The 13527-nt window shown below is 39.8% G+C and overlaps 1 protein-coding gene across 1 annotated transcript in view; it reads right to left on the minus strand.

The window, feature by feature from the left end:
* The window catches only part of LOC126922824 (potassium voltage-gated channel protein Shaw), a 46415-nt gene extending 43503 nt beyond the window's left edge, over positions 1 to 2912 (minus strand). Inside the window, exon 1 of the mRNA XM_050735756.1 lies at positions 2404 to 2912. The gene's annotated coding sequence lies outside the window, so the exon portion shown is untranslated. The remainder of the gene's footprint in view (positions 1 to 2403) is intronic.
* Positions 2913 to 13527: the final 10615 nt, after the last annotated feature.

The following is a 13527-nucleotide window of genomic DNA, read 5'->3' on the forward strand; positions in this document are numbered from 1 at the left end:
TATTAATAGTCCCGAATCAGAAATTGCAGGTTAGCGGAACTATCCAGCCGAGGTGACCGCGAGATTCCGGAACTTACGATATATCCGTGACCGCAGCCGCCGAGAATTCCCACCCCTCCACCCATAACGATCGCCGAAATCACGCTGCCAACTACGTAGCATCGATCACCAAAATCACGACGCGTCGACTCCTCGTTATATCCGTATTACTCTTACGAATCAACCACTCTTCGTCGTTACGATCCAGAGGCGGGGGTGTATACATTTGACATGGTTCGGGAAGAGGTTATTGACCACGCAACATGATAGTCAGAGGAGGCGCGTATGCAAAGACAAGGCGCGTGCTGTCACGAGCGGAACGAGGCGGTTCTACGAGCTCGTACTAGCTGGTTTACAAGTCAGCCTGAGCGGCGGCAGTAGCGGGCGGCCTCTTGTCGCGTGGAATCGATAGTCTGCGTGCACGAAACGCCGATAAGCGCTCGGTACGCCCAACGACATTGCCATCGCGATTCCTTCTTTCGATCGTCCATGTTGAAGCATCAGGAAAAGGCTTAGAACTTGGCCGAGGAAAAGATCGAAGGTGGAAAAAGAAAGGAGGTTATCCTGCGGTGAGAGGGTCAGACGAAGAGAAACAAGCGAAGAGTAAAGTTTCTTTCGGATCAATCAACTTACCTGAATGCGAGTCGAGTGGATTCAAGTGGATACTTAAAGGAAAATGTATATATAAAATCTAAGAAAGCGATTATATCCGTACGAACGTTCGTTGTATTATGAAAAGTGGCGTAAATGTATTCCTGCCAGAAACGAGATACGAGTTCAGTATGTATACAAATGTTTTTATTTTTTCGAGTAAGTATTATGCGTTTTGCTATTTGGAAGCGTATCGTCTTACAGATTTTACGTCTCATATTACGCCACTACCTGTGTCGGTTGTAAACATAAGAAAGATTTTGTGTATAGGGAGGGTCGAACACGAAGTTCAGAAAAACAGTCGGCTCGGTTTAGGTAACCGATATCAACAAGCACGAAAGTGGAAATAACCTCTTACCTAACATCTGTTGTTTCGTTCGTATCAAGGAATACACGTAGTTGAAAGAACTTCGACCTAGCTTGAAAGTCGAAAGAATATCTCGAGTGAAGAAGAACGATAAATTCGCATTGGTAAAGCGCTTCAGATTTCTTGAACGTGAACTACTCGAAGCTTAATGAAAACGTGTGCCAAGTAAATAACAGATTGTTATTAGCGAGGGAGTTTAGGTGAGATTTAAGTTAGAGCAGTTGAAGTAGGGTAAATAACGTTAGCAAAGAGGCGTGAATTGGATTAGGGTTACGATATTTCAAGTCGCGTAAGTAACAGATCCGCGCTAGTAAAAAGATATAAGGTGAACTTTTACGTGCTAAGTAAATCATAGCTTGCGATTTATCACAATTCAAATCGATCGAATTCGGGTAACTCGACTAACTAATTCGAGCTAGGCTTAACCCGTCGAAGCTGCAACGAAATCGAACCAACGCGACCAACGGAGAGGGTGGTGCGGGTCAGCCGACGGTGATCGAGCGAGAAAACGAGAAACTAGTGAATCCGATAAATCAATGAACGAAAATACTCGTACACGAGCACCGGAAGAAGGTGGATACGACGACGCCGGTGGCGAGGAAAGTTAGGGGCACTAGTCGAGGCGGGTGCATCGAACCAGCGCTTTGCGCGAAGATTGATAAGGGTAGAAGCGATTAAGACCGAGAGAATGATCGACTCGCGGAATTCCGCTCCCTTTCTGTCCCTCTATCCTCTCTTCCTACTCTTGGAGAGTCTTAAAGGCACGTTTCAACGGATTTTCCGCTTGATGGAGCAAAAGAAAGCAACGAAAAGAGGTGATATTAAAAATAGTCTGTCCCTGATCGAACAATCCTACCACCTACTTTTCAGTACGTTTATTGTAGGAATGTAGACCGAGTAGACGCTAGGAAATAGGGAAATATGCACACGCGAGAACGAGACGCAACAATGGTACGGAATAACGCGAGATACAATGATCTCGTGATACGAGAAAATCCTCGATAAATTTCCTTTGCAGAGTATGTCTCATATAGATAATAGTGAACGAAATCAGAGGAGAACGAAAACGAGAACGCGACCAAGACACATACTCGAAACACGGATGAAATCCGTACATTACGGGTAGCGTAGCTGAAGCACTCGAGAAACTGTCGGCCGCGATTGCTTGGCAAAGTAATCGGCCGACAAAACACGGGCAATATAATTAGTCGCTGTGGCGAACTACGTTCGCTCCGGTGGTTGAGGTTACGCTGGCCTAGAGAGTCCCTCGAGGCGAGGATCCACTTAGGATAACTCCGCGAGCGATCCAGCCACCAAGGGTGAAAGGTAAAGGGAAATCTACTTACCCACGGTCGCGCTCTCTTCATGTCTCGGGACTACTTCACAGCATCTCAACGACACTATTCCGCTTCTGTATCTTCCATGTCGATGGTAGCGAGTGACGATGGCGCTGGTCGAAGTACACCGTTGACTCGCACAATGGACACTAGCTCTTTCGCTTCGACCTACCACTCGACGAAGCCGGGTCCACCGTCGTTTTCTCTCTTTCTCTCTCTCTCTCTCTCTCTCTCTCTCTCTTCCTTCGTCTAACTCCTCTACTCACAGATACAGCATACGCTTCTTCACCACCGAGTCGTAGTTCGTTTTATCTGGACTTTCCAGTGGAAACTCGGTTACCGGTTGATTCTCACCGTGCCACCACCCGACACGAGCGAAAGGTCATCGTTACTCGTTCGTGTCGCGACTTGTCCCGTGACGATATCAGGACGAATTCTCCGGTTATCTCGACTCGTGCGCGGACAGAACTAACCTCGAACCGAGCCGCCGTTTCTGTCATCCAACGGATACTGCGAAGCGGGCGGGGTGGGGGTGTAGACAGGGCGCAGTGGTGGGACGAGTGGCGCGCGCAGAGCCCCGAGTGCGTATGCGTTGGGGTAGTCACTACACCGCCACTATCTTCCTCACGACTACGACTAAAGACGATGGGCATGACCACGACCACGACCACGATAAAAAAATGCATGTTAAACACGAACGGGGACGAGGATTTTTCGGGTTCTGCGAGAGCACCGATTTTTTGGGAGTTTGCGTTCGTGATGTCTCTTTGTTTCTGCCTTTCTCGCTCTATACGGTATATCTATAGCCGTGGATGCCGCGGAACGATACAGGCTGCGGGGCATTCGTCCGGGTTCCGTGAGATCTTTTTTCAGCCGTGGCTACGCGAACCTGCTCCTGCCCAACTTGCTCCTCTGCCTAGCGTTTCCATCAGCGTACCTACGTATGTGCATACACGTATATGTATACGTGTGAATGTTTCGTTTGTTTCGAGGGAATTAGGGTTTCAACGATTTCAAGAGATGTTTCGGTTTTAGAAACCGGGCGGTTGTTGCGTGGAGAAACGCGAGCTTCCCTGTTACGGATTTTACTCTTTTACTATTTCTTTTACTATTTACCCTTTCATATTTAGTTTGAATCGTTGTCTAAATGCAAAAGCGTTTCGAAGTAGTTACTGAGAGACTAACGTTTGTCGATATATCCATCCACATCGATCTTTCGTAAATTCGTGCAGTCGTCGATGAGTTAAGGATCAGCAGACAACTGTATGCTCGATCCCTTTAAGAAACAAAGGAGTTCGGTATTTTAATTGCGTTCTTTGTAGTTGTATCGTGGTATCTACCTACAACAGAAAATGGATAATAGTATTGTCTTCTGAAATTAAAAAGTAAAAACAAAAGAACAAATCGAGTTATTCGCTTGAAACTTCTTGTAACGCTTTATACTTTATATTTCAGCAATAACATTTTTATAGAAATGCTTACGAACATTTTTCTCGCATTCTTTCTCAAAATTGTAAAATACCGAGGAGTAAAATATGAATGACGAACGTGGTTTATTAGGTGTAGAAATGAATTCTCTCCGATTTTTCTGGGGGATGGAAAGGACTCGTTTCTACAGTTAATATATATCGTATTTGATTTCGTACATATCTTTATTAATTTATAATTTTTTGCATTTCGCTAGAAAGGTCTAATTTTCTAAAGAAGATGGAACAGTTGGAAACACGTCCATTGTATTGATATCTTTCATTAACTTGACCTTTACGATATGCTTATTATGAGATCTCCGTTTTGTTGTTGATTCTTTTCCATGTTTCGATCGTTTCTACGAAGAGTCTGAAGATTCGTAAGGAAATATGGGCATTTCATAATAACAGTACGCCAACGTCAGCAAGTAAATGCGTAGAAAGATTATCCGAATGGAAAGACCGATATTATTTTTGCGCTGCGGAGGTGTATTTTTGAATTTCTTTTCAAAACTTTGTTAAAGTCAAACTTTGTCAAGTCTTTGTTATTTTTTCCAGTTCTATTTTAATATTCAATTATATTCTTAAAAATTCTAATTAAACTAATTGACACGTACTTCGTTTGCTTCCATTTATTCATTCATTCATTCATTTCTGTCCGTTAGTTACATAATTAATGTATGCATTAACGCATAATTAACGATATTTATGTCTTGCATTATCTTTGTGATAGTATTCTTCTTATACCACTTATACCTATAACGTTTCTTCTAATAAGCTATTACAATCTCTTCTGTCTACCCTTCCAAACCTAAAATCAGTCGACAATACACGCGTGTTTCCATACCTTCTGCCATTATTTGGGTCGTTATTTAATCCCTTTCTGACTTGCCTCACCTTTTCTTCATTTTTTCTCACTTTTTCCCATCCCAACCCTTCTCTCTTTCAACGAGGCGTCAACGTCTTAAAGGGGCTGCTACCAGTAACGCTTGCTCGATGACGAGGGCGACAACGATCGATTCACGAGGCTCTTTTCGTATCAGGTCCAGAAAGACGGGAAACGTGCTTGCGAAATAAAGCTTCTGTGCTTATTGCTGGCCACGTTCCTGCCACTAAGAATGCAAAGGAAATAATGGCATCTTACGGATGCAACGGATTATTTTATCGTTGTCTGATGAAATTAATTAGAGGATCTTCGATTTTGCGTTAAGAAAAGAAATTGATAATTCATATTTTTCCAATTTGATCGATAATTTGTGCTTAATATATATCGATGATTTTCCTTGCAATTTATCTTAAATCTAAAATTTTCAACGAATTGCAAAACACGTTTTGATTACATAGATTTGCATAATATTTGTCTCTATATATTATGAAACGGACTAAGAGAATAAGGTGAATGATTTCATGAAAATTTATTGCGCTTTTTCGAATTGATCAGTGATAGAATAGGCGTGCTGTGCCTTATGGCTTGAGGCCAGCAGGGGTTCGGAACCCAAGAAGGTTCAGATTGAATTTAGGACATCCCAAAAGTGATTTGGCATGAAAGACATGGAATGAATCCCTATTGCAGCTAATACATTTACGACAGTCAGAATCCGATAAAAGTGGTATAATTTTATTAAGGATGTTCCTACATATATGGAAAGGAAATTCTTAGCAAACTCTGAGACTTTATGAAATTATCGAATTGAATTTATTAAATCGCGAAAAAGAACATCCGTAGATTTTTCTTTAATTCAACCAAAGCCCATGAGATAGAACCACAATTGTGGTTAATTGTTTCATAAGACAGAAAGTAGTAGTTTCAATAGTTAATTTCATACGGGAACGGTTTCCGTAAACTAGGTTTTAAGTTTCTTCTACGAGGATTTGGCGCTGCATACGGTTTCTATGGCAGTGCACAGAGAACTTGAGTCGTATTCAAATAGCTTCGATTATGTTCTGAGAAAGGAGATTACCTTACACTCCAAATACAATAAAGGTTTAGACGATATAATCGAACTCATCTTACGTGAGATTCTCGTATTAATCATTCTGCAAATTTAGCTCCCTCAATTCGAATAATTATTCGTAATTATAGTAGTTTAAAAACATATTTATACAGCCTAGACAATTTACATCATACAAGCGTTGTAGGATAGGAAAAGCAAACGAATCCTTTTCTCAGTCTCCAGTTGAGTTCGAACGCGGTTCAGTCTACCGTCTTATTACGCTCCCGTCAGGTTACTTTCCTTAATTTGATGTTACCGCCGGAGTTCTGGAAGCTGTACTTTTATCACTGTTATGGTACTTCCAAGTAAAATCCTTCCAAAAGAAAAAGAAAAAAAAAAGGAACCGTACGAACCGTGGTCCCTTCGTACGTCGTCAAATTTAATTTAGTTTCTACGTAGAGGAATAAATATGTTGTAACAGGCTTATGGGAATCGAAAGTTTGTTGGGCAAAAAAAGAGGATCCTCCCCTTAAAGGGGTTAGTAATGTGCAGGAAAATTACAAATAAATATTCGTGGCTCAAATAATTTGGAAATTGCGACGAAGAGACGATAGTAAGGCTTGAAAATGATTACGCATTACGAAAATTATGAGTATACTTAAAAGCTGTATCTCATACGGTTAAATCGAATATGTTTGCATTCCGTTGCTAACCATCGCATGTGTATTGACATACTCGATGCGTGTTAACGCATTGTAATGACAGATTCATGCTAGCATTACGTGATACGTGCTAAATTCAGAACTTCATTCATCGCTCTGGATATTTCATTTTGTTTATGTAAACTGTTCAATGTTCCAACGGCAAATGAAATGCTGTTATTCAGCGAAAGTAGATGGAAAGGAGAAAAAGACAATCGTACAAGCTATAAATTAAATTATCTCTCTTTGTTTACAAAATGTCCTAGTAGTTGACAGACCGCGGAAAATAACGAGCGTACAGCGTTTAAGAGAAAGGTACATGATTCAACTTGAAAGGATGTTAATTATCGCCGTGATTGAATTTTATTGAATAAAATTATTACTCAATCATAATGCTACGATTGGAAAACAGTGGTTAAACGTCACAAATATTGAATTAATTTAGAGTCTACTGTTATTGTAGAAGAACCACTTTTGGGTTCACATATGGCGCCAAATTGCCAAACCACAATTCTGAAACAATACATATACGTACATACATTGCGTTAGGGTATCGTGACAAGCAATATGCTTCTGTTCTACTTCAGCGAGGATATTGCCCACGGGTGTTACCGTATGGTAAGATAGAATCGATATCAATGAACAATTATATCATTTAGAGCGACATACGCGTCTGCACAACGCAATCTCATAAATTATTTTCTAGACTTTGTTACATCGATTTTTATACTTGGTTAGCCTTAAGTTCGTAATATAAAAGCTAACGAATCAGTCATCGGTTCTAATGGACGTATTCAAAGAAAAGATTCGTTCAGAAAAATTGTGATATTTTTCTTTATGTGATAATTTCTGTTATACAGACAACTATTACCTCTGTAATTTAGAATTTTGCTTTACGTAAGCACATATCGACATCTAAGTTAATCTCTCCTATTATTAGTAAAGATATCTTCTTCCACTTGATTCATTACAAATTCTAGTTGCGGTAAAGCCTTATCACAGCACCGTTCCATGTTCTCCAGAGAAACCAATTTTGTTCGATAGAGTTAGTCGTGAGACGCCATAAAGGAACAGCGATAAGTCGACCGGTCTCGAACTTTTGTTCGGTCGCGTATTTCCAAACAAACATTACCATGCTATATTGAAGTCACTGAACTGCGATGAACTAACCCGAAGTCGCTGAATACCGAGCAAGCAAGCGCATAAAAATTCGCAACTTGGCTGATCGAATACGTCGACGTTCTACTTGGTTTACTATGATTCGATTCGAAACCTCGTGCACACGGGCTTGTACGTAACAATCTAGCGGAACATCGATATTCTGTCGAAGCAACGTTCGGATTTCAAATCAATTTTTTCCCAAGTTTCCCTACCTCGATCGTGTCACGCTAATAACGAACCAACGAGACAAATTAAAAAATGTATATGTTAAATGAACATAGTATTTAAATACACGTAAAATGTCCACTATATGAAAGTATATCTCGACGAAACCGATTGTTAGAATTTGATCCCCAATTCGAAGTTACGCTTTATTCCTGGTACCCTCGAACCACCTGGCGAGCAATACCGAACCCATAGCAACAGCCCGGTGTATCAGCGATTCGTGTGCTCTGGCGACCTGGCCAGAATATGTATGGAAATTGTCTGAACTCGTCGATAAGTCAACCGTCGGATCTGTGCCGTGGTTATAGACGATTACGAGTAACCAGCCGACAATCTACGACGCGCAATGCAACGTTTAATCGATTACAAGCCGAAACGGAACGTTACTCGACCATCGATCCTCCTATGTGAAAAATTTCTCTTCTCTCGCAATTGTACCTATATTTTCTAATGACGAATCGAGCGAATGGAACTGCTAACGTTATAGTCTTGATAAACGTCTATTGGTTTAGTCGAGTATTTGTCAATTTATGGACCTTTCTTTACGAACCACGATACCAAATAACCGCTACGAAATACGTGGCAAATGCACACGCATTCTTTAAAAATAACAAATATCTGCAAAACTATATTTAAGATTCTGCGATATTCTTTCCCTTTTTATTCCTCGACCTCGTTGTGTTTTAACAATTCGTTTCAGGGTAGTACGCGATTCAGTATTATTTATTGCCTACAAATATGCGCGATGATTTATAGGAAACGAGTAATTAGAATCGTTTCACTTGTCTGTTCATAGATACTCTGAAATTGCAGCTCTTGTTAAATCGATATTTTCTGACGGAAACGAGCGACAGTTAGTTTGCCCCCGTCTCTGTACACATGCGACGTCCTGATCGTGATAGCACGATGATCAGACTCATGAATGTCACATAAAATTTCATCCGACCCACTTAGAGAACCCCTTGAACGAAAAAAAAAAAACGCAGCCCCTGCAATTTTTATCTCTGCGAGTCATGTCTGCCAGGCAATATCTTACCTGGAAAGTCAATTAAAAATTCATCATTTATTCGAACAGGTATGTTTCATTTCGCATGTTTCACAATGAGCTTCCTCCAAGCCTTTTAAACATACAAATTGTCACTCACGGCGTCGAGAAAATGGATTCTCGTTCGTTCGGTGTTGAATAATTGACATTCAGGGAAGAACATGTTTCTTGGCTGCGAGGAATCGTCTACTTAAAGTATTCAAACCTTTCGCCTCCATTTTCCCCCTCGAATTTAATTAATGTTGTGAAAGAAGATGAAGAAGTAAATTTTCTTTCTTAATCCATAACTGAAATTATCTTGGGATATCGCGAGGAAAAATATATAAAAGATATATTCGGTGAAGGGGGGGAGTATTATTAACGTACCGTGTATTTAACGCTGTTCTTTTTATTACACTTTAAAATACATACAGCAATCCTTCTGAGAGCTGGTTTATTCCAAATTAAAGTACATACATCTACAATTATTTAGAGCTCCATATAAGCTGCACGGAGAAGTTTAATGCACTGTCCATTCTATGAAGTGCTAAGTAAAAATTTGAAGCGAAAGGAGAAGTATGGAGAAGTACATTCTTCATCTGCTTTCAATTTGTAGTTAAATAAATAAGTTTAATCGATGACATCTGCAAATTGAAGCAGTGAAAAATCGCTGTAGAGGCAAATAATATTCATAAAAATGATAGAACGGTGACTTCTGGCCACGTTACTCGTTTAAGACAGCATCGTTACTCATTTGAGACAAGTAATCTCCTGGTCATTAGTGTGTTACTTTATCATCGTAAAATATAAGTTATCGATGATCGTAAAACGTAATTTCATGAAGTTCCTATCTGTTATTTTACAAATCCATTAATCTGAGCTGTTCCAAGGAAGAGCATTTAATAATCAACATTTAATAAACATTTAATAAGTAACACATTTCCATGAAACGAATACAAACAAAATATATAGAAGAGTATAAAACGAATATAATGATTAGCTACAGGTAAACATTAATAACGTGTGGTTATTTCTGATAGCATAACAATGACAAGGCAATAATAATTTACCTGTACTAATAAATTAAAACATATTCCGAATTATTAAATTATCCTGCCTTGACATAATTTTGTAAATTACGATTTTACAAAAACACGATTGTGTCGAGTACAGAAGACGATTTGTTAGGAGACGAAGTTTTCAAGGTATGCACGAAACAAAATCTTAAGCAGTGAAGCTGTCGTTTCCTTTGTGTGGCCAGGAGAGAAAGGGAGAAAAGAAGGTGAATTTCAATGAATAATGCACTTTTAGCTCCTTACTCTTCTCTTATCCTTGCGTCCATACAGTGTCTCCCTGTGAACGACGGTGCAAAAGGAACAATCGAAAGTTTGAGAATTATGACGCTAAGCAGCAAGAAAATAACAGAAGGTGATATGGCGTGAAAACGAAAATTGGGAGAAAATTTAAAAAAAGTTTAATCAATTGCAACAGTTTATTTTATCAAATTTAATCTTGAATTAAATTTAATTAAAAACAGTTAAAGAGAAAGTGTCAAGATAAATGTTCAGAAAATAGCCCTTAAATTATAAAATTTCTAGACATATCTTTAGATCATGCATCTTCTTTTACTTCTATTTATTTGCGCTTTGGATAGCTTTCGGTTACATCTCCATTTACCATATTTTATCTTATCTTGTATATCATCCTCGCCACAAAACCTATCTTCCAAGTTAAAATTAAAACTAAAAGTGAAAATTATACTTTTTGAAGTTCGAGAGACAGATGCGAGGCATTCTACGTTCTGTACTTTGCTTTCGCGAGAAGGCGAATGCATTTTGGGGAAAGAGGTCGGTGGAATCTTCTCTGCGAGGCTAACTTAGTAATTTGGAAGATGACAAGAAAAGGGAGAAAAAGCTGACAGATGAGAAAAATATCGCGGAAGAATCCATTATTTCGTGCTTTCGAAGTAGCGAGAGACCGAGATAGCTTCCATACATTGCGATTTGAATGACTTAAAATAATTTTTAATATAAATGATAAATTCTTAAAGAATCGTATCGTTGTATGTCGTAAGAATAAATTTCCTTATCATCTTAAAAATTAATAAAAAGCACTCTGCGTCCTCTGATTTCAAAAGAAACTTAATCAGTCTATGAGAAAGCGCGGCGTATCGTAATAGAGTATAATAAATCAGCGAACGTCAACAATCCATTATCGTCCGCGTTCTTTACACAACAATCAGCTACGAATTAACCTCCGGCAATCCTCCTGCCAGATTCACCGCGAGGAAGCCCGCGATCCCCGGACTATTCTTAGCAGCATTAAAAAAGGACAGAATGATCGAGTTTCTCAGGTGCTCGTAACGTATGAATCTCGAAGGGTAAAAGATGAAGAAAACAAAACGAGGATATGGAGAATAGAGAAGGACGGTTACGGCAGATCTAGCGTCGTGCTTCTCAAAGAAAAATCGAAACGGAGGGTAGATCACCGCGATTCCGTCTTTGGCCCTCGACTCTGCTCCCTTGTTCCCGTAATTCATCTGGACACGGTGACAGACACGCGACGAAAAGGTAAGCCGGTCTTAGAAAAAGCCAGACGTCTACGGGGGAAGTTCTGGTCAGCCGCAGGGTCCGTGATGGGACGCGGAACCGGCGAATGGAAAGCGGAAAAGAAGAAAATAACCGAGACATAAGGAGCGAGGCTAGAAGCGATACGTGTGTACGTCGGGGGTAGAGGAAGCTACGTTTACTCGCGCATCACGTTAGAAGAGGTTCAAAGGTATACCCGGGGGGCCTATGACGGTGGCTAAAGGGCGAAGAGAGGGATGGCGTTCTCTCTGCCTCCTCTACCCCCGAGCAAACTGCCCTACCCGGTCGATGCCTTACGCTTGCGCCTTGATACCCGCCGCCGCCCCCTCTTCGCGTCAACTTTCCTTCGCCCTCTGTGAATCTCCCCGCGTTTGAATCGGTGATTAAAGTTTCACCTCGCTTCCGTTCTTCGTTTTCTGCCCTTTTCCCATTTTCCTCATTTTTCTCTTTTCTTCTATGTACTTCTTTTCAGCCCTTTTTTCCTTTCTTTCGTCGTTTTTGTTCCTTCCGCCGTCCCTGTTTTCCTTTGCGGCCAGATGATAGGGAAACTCTGCCGCCACACAGGAAGTGCCTCTCATTGACGGAAAGGGCACCGTGAACCGTACTCGATTCGTGCTATCGGGCTTGCTTCAGCTACAAATGTTCGCTTTCCCCACAAAGAACTCTCAGCGTTTGTAATTAAGGTACAACGCCCCTTCTTTAATTTCGTAAACATTTCGTTGTTCAAACATTCCTTGTTTCGAGATAATTTTACTTTTTACGTTTCTGCAGGGGATGTTCCTGTACTTTCTTCGCTCCGTTTTATACGAATTACGTTACAGAATACATACGAGTACATTTCCATACGAATCAGGCATATCATTTTCTTATTCTCGCTGATCTTTAATTTTCAACGTGTTTGAATTGCTCCTTTTCGACAAATTTATAATTAGTCTTTCGTTGAACGTTGAAACACTTTTCATTTATAATAGGTGGAGTTTTCAGGATTTAGAACATTCTCGGTTTCATGCTACGTTGCGTGCTTATCGCTAGCGTTACTCGCCATTTTCTTACTTCTTCATAGAAAAAATTCCTTGACCCTACATTTTTGCTTCCCTTTTTTCTCTTTATTCCGTCATTTGCATTCATCTCGCAAACGACGAAGATTTCTTTTGCTTTATAATCAATGAGCAGGTTCCAGCATGTGGCCAACGGAATTCTTTATTAATATTTACACAAGATCAGCTTGAAAAAGGATGTGCTCATGAGGAAGTGGTTTCGTTTCACATATTGTTTAATTTAATTTATAAAGGAGATACAATTTCTAGAAGTATTTTTATTTCCAAAGCAAGTTTTAAAAGAAGAGATAGCATAAATATTCAAAAGATGTTTCTACCTGCTACCTACTAATCCTTTCCTTTTCTAGTATAATCAGGTTACCCTTTTTTAAAGTCTTCATATCCTTTCAGCACTCACTGACTTCGTCGTTTAAATATTCACAGGAAAGAAACAGCGACACGTTCGCAAAAACTCCACAAACGCGCCTCTCCAGGCATAAATAAAGCATCTCACGGATTATATATACGCATATACATACGTATTTACGTACGTCCATATCGTCCACCGAACGAGAATTAACTCACCACATCAACAAAGTTTTACAAGACGTGATGCACGTTAAGCCAACGAAACGAGAAAAATTATAAATATTCTGTTCTATACGCATGAAGTTCTTCTTTAATCGCACAGTTAATTATACAATTTAATGTAAAATTTTAGAGACTCGGTTTAATCGCAATGTGCCAGAAGATGGGGGCTTAAGAGGAACGATTAGTTGCCAGATTTATTATTTTTATTCGAAGAGCTTACGACCAATAAAAGGAAATGTCCGAAGAAGTTTATTTAAAATCTCTATAAAATTTATATACGATACAATGTGTAACGTTTGCAGTTTTTTACTCCAATCTAGAATTATAAAATAATAAACAAGTAATTGAGAGGACCAGAAACAAAGTGGCACAAGAGCTCGCGTATGCGGGTATCAATTTATTTTGT

The sequence above is a fragment of the Bombus affinis genome, chromosome 12 (genome assembly GCF_024516045.1).
Source record: "Bombus affinis isolate iyBomAffi1 chromosome 12, iyBomAffi1.2, whole genome shotgun sequence".
NCBI classification, from domain to species: domain Eukaryota; kingdom Metazoa; phylum Arthropoda; class Insecta; order Hymenoptera; family Apidae; genus Bombus; species Bombus affinis.